Genomic DNA, 4,740 nt, shown 5'->3' on the forward strand with positions numbered 1-4,740 from the left:
TATATATATATATATATAATATATATATACATACACATACACACATATAGGTGTGAAAGGAGCGGAACCCTATCCATGCAAATTATTTAATTAGCGCATGGATAGGATTTCGCTCCTTTCACACATATATGTGTGTATGTGTATATATACATATATGTGTGTGTGTGTATATATACCCCTACACAGAAGTTCAGATGTCATGCCTGCCTCAAAAGACGCCCAAAGAATGTCCAATAAACGCCTGAAACAAAAACGCCCAAGTGTGAAAATAGCGGAGCCACATCCCTGCTATACTAAAAAGTCTAAGAAAAATGATCTTTTTTTTCTGGTTCTGGACATGCTACAGAGCTGAAACTTCACAGGTACACTTTTTAGACCCCCCAGACAAAAATCCAAAGAAATCTTTTTTTTCAATAATTTTTTCAATAATTGGCTCTCTATCAAAAACGACAATTTTTAAGAACTTTTTTTTGTGTGATTAATAGTCCCTGGGGCATGACTCCGAACCCTAGGCACTTTTTGGGGGCATTTATTGGGTTTTAGGGCTTCAAAATTGTGTTTTTTGATTACCGAAGTTCGGGTCCCATTGACTTCAATGGGGTTCTGGAATCCGGACCTGAACTTTCGGGAAGTTCCAGTGTTCTGGTCGAACCGAACTTTTCAAAAGTTTGATCATCCCTACAGAGGAACAGAATTATTTCAATGCCAGACAAAGCTGTCTGGAAGCTGACCCCCCCCCCCCCCCCCCCAACCCACTATAGAGAGATTTCCTCTCATTTCCTGTTTTATCTCTAGGATAATAAATTAAGGTAAGATTAAAAAAAAAAACTGACAGACTTTTTTCTGCTCTGTCCAGAACTAAGAAGACAGTAAAATACAATATTAATGTTCCAGTGCTATTTATGAAGACTGTAGAAATCACTACATTAGGCATACAGACAGTAATTAAACTTGACAGAAGTTCTGACATTCTGCTCCTCCCAACTAAAACCTGACATTTTTTGGTGGGTGTTGCACTGTAACCAATTGCAAACATTGGGTGTGCTACACATGCTAAGTATACAGATAAAGGAAAATATTCAGTGCTATATCTAACACATCTAAACCGTGATATAATGCTGCTGAACACTGAAGGTCAAACCAAAAACCTCAAAGATAATCAACAAAAGAAAAAATAGTGCAGCGCATAGAGAATGATTTATCATAAATACACTAAATATGAAATAAGGAAGCCATAAAAAGTCCATATAACATAAATGGCTGGTAATCAGAGAGGGAAGCCTTGAGTGAAGACGGGTGAATACAAACTCCATGCAATGGTGTTCTGTGAAATTGCAACACATCCATCCACACATGCCCCAAAATGTAATCAAAGTACGTGGTGTGTATAGAATGTCCTGTCCTTCTGCCAGGCTACCGCTCCCATTCTTGCAATTGCTGCAATTTACAACTGTCAAAATGACATCCTGGAATTCTTGTGTAAATTATTATTTTTTTAAACAAAAATTGTTCCTATATACTGTAACCCGTATTAATCCTTAGTTTACCCCAGTTAGTGTGCTTCTTCCCCTTCTCCCCTCAGATATTATTTTCCTATGATATTTTTGTTTAGTTACTATTTTTATAACCATTAATTTTAAAATATTTTTGGTTTTTATTCGTTTTGTTAGTTATTTTATTAAATTTAAAAATATCTTTATTTCATTTATAAATAACTTTGTAACAGAATCGTAAATTTTGAGCCAATTTTAAAAGGACAGATTGTAGAATAAGATGTATACTTTTTATCTACAGTAACAAAAAGTAAGACAATTTCCTTTTTTTTTTTTTTAATTTTTAATTTTATTTTTGTTAGAGTTTTTGTCTAAGGATTGCATTAACTACTTGTGGACCGCCCACCTGCAATGAACTGTGGATATGTGGCCCATACAGGCAAAGCGACGTACTGGTACATCGTTGCCTGTTTCTGGGTTTAGGGTGTGCCCCTTTCCCAACACCCTTTGCTTTAATTGTACACAGCAGGAGTCTGTCAGCAGGTCACAGCCAATGATTCATGCCCGAAACCTGCTGATCAGCTGTGTCCAATCACAGCCCAGAGCCCTATGTTGACAGTCAACACAGGGCTCTGTACAGAGAGAACAATCTGTGCAAAAGCAGGGATAGGAAACAAAGAGGTTATTGGTTAAAAGCAGCACATATAGCACACATTACACATTGTTAGGCACATAGTTAACCCTCTGATCACCCTAGATGTTAATTCTTTCCCAGCTAGTGTCATTAGTACAGTTATAGATTAAAGTATTATCACTGATCACTGTATTAGTGCCACTGGTGATGTCAGTCAGTATATACTGTATATATATATATATATATATATATTCATATTCATGTAGCAGAATGTATTTTGGCCTAAATTTATGAATACATTTGATTTATAATTTTTTTTTTTTTAGATATGTTTTATAGCTGAAACTAAAAAATATTGTTTTTTTTTTCAAAATGTGCAGTCTAATTTTGTTTATATAATTTAAAAAAATAGAAAGCCCAGTTGCAATTAAATACCACCAAAAGAAAGCACTATTAGTGTGGAAATAAAAAATTATATACATTTTGTTTTGGTACAGTGTTACATGACCGCACAATTACCAGTTAAAATAGCACAGTGCTATTTTGTTTTGGTACAGTGTTACATGACCGCACAATTACCAGTTATAATAGCACAGTGCTAAATAGAAAAAATGGCCTGGATATAAAGGTTGTAAAACCTTCTGGAGCTAAAGTGGTTAAAAAATAATAATTTTTGCAAGATAAGATCACCAAAATCCATTTAGCAACACAGTGCACCATAACCCGCAGTTGTAGTGAGCTGTGGTAGATTATGTGTTGCCTTCTACTGTACAATACATCGGGGTTCCATGTACAATAAATGGTGCACCACACATACCGCCACACACACACGGGCATTGTATTACTGCATACATTTTACTGCATGTTGCTGCAACGTACAAGTGTGAATAGAACCTATGATCATTTTAACTTGTTTCTTTACAAGGGTGCTTGTGAATTAGTTTAGTGGATGGGGCAAGATTCAGAAATATTCTTGTTCCAACATACAGTATATGCCGATCACAGCTAATGTTTGCTAGTAAATTGTGAATTTCAGATTATTCCAGATTATTTTAACATTGCATATACAGACCAGAACAGGTATATTTAATAAAAGGAGCAAATTTGCAGAGAGACCCAGAAACCATCTTGTTCTGCTCTGACATCAGCAAAGGGAAATTAAATTTACTGAGGGCTACTGCAGTTTAATTGGTTGCTGGCGCTACTGCACTTTTATGAGTTCCTGTGGATTACTATAAACATAAAATGCAAAAGCATATCAGCTCTAGATATGTGTACAAAGAAACAACCCAACTGATAAGACACCCAAAACAATCAAAATATGTGGTGTAACAAAAAAAATTATAAAATGTAACATAAATTAATGTGACAATATGTAAGTGACATAATACAGGCTCAAACTCATCAATAAAGGGCCATAAAAATAAAAAAATGAGGTGAAAAAAAATCAATACAATTTAAGAATAGATTCAGTGTCCCAGAAGAGCATATTTCATGGGAAAGAAAAACAGATAGATGCATGCATAGGGGAGCCAGCTTCCCCAGATCCTCCGTGTGCAACACCAGCAATGTAGAGGATAGCAGTTTACCAGAATGGGTTGGCTTACAAATTAATGGAAAAGCCAAAAGTGCTGTAGAGAAAAACCTTCCCAAATACATCCATAGAGGTACTGGCAATCCTGTGGTGCTGCCGAATCAGGGTCTCGTTCCCGATATATGCATATTTAGAACATAAAAGTTCATAGCATAATTTTGTATAAAAGGGTTGTGTTGCTTTTCTCAGTGCAGGTTATATAAAGGAAGGATCCATTAACCAAGTGGAGTAATGCCCCGTACACACGTGCAGATTATCTGAAGACTTTTGTCTTCAGATTTACCTTTTCTATGTAGTGCAAGGGCCTGCCGGATTGCATACAAATTGAAAGTGTTTAGGTTTGACCTCATATTATATGGTTTTGGTAAGTCTGCAGACAAAAGTCTTCAGATAATCTGCACGTGTGTATGGGGCATAACTTTCAGATGTTGCCCCTTCTTGTCTTGGAATGCAAAATTCCTTAGAGAAATGAGTCTGTCCAGGGGGGCCGCTCATTGCATAATGCACACATCGGGGAGGGATCTCCCGATAATGCGGTGTGTCCAGCGGGGGAGTGCAGGCCACAATGACCTGTCTACAGACAAATTTCTGAATAAAGTCCCTTACTATTCCCTCAAATACCTTACATACAATTGATGTTAGGGTGACTGGTCTGTAGTTTCCTGGAATATCTCAATCTTTTTTTTTGGTAACCACATTTATACCAACCAGTTAGTACGATTCCAGTCAGTAAGGTTAAGTTCTCTAAGGACTCATGGGTGTAAGCTATTTGGACCTTGTGATTTATTCACATTTAGTTTCTCTAGTCTCTTTTGTACCTGGTTTTCAATCAACCACAGTACCTCCAGTGAAACATCATTAACATTACTGTTAATCAAACCTGTCTTTTTCATTTCTATAAACTGAAGAAAAGAAAAAAAAATGCTATTTTCTTTTTTATCTCCGAATAATGGCAAAATGCATTATCCTATCTTTAATGTACATGTAACATGTGGTGTTTCTTCTTACTCTACAGATGT

This window comes from Pelophylax lessonae, assembly GCF_965119305.1.
Source record: "Pelophylax lessonae genome assembly, chromosome: 9".
Classification (NCBI taxonomy): domain Eukaryota; kingdom Metazoa; phylum Chordata; class Amphibia; order Anura; family Ranidae; genus Pelophylax; species Pelophylax lessonae.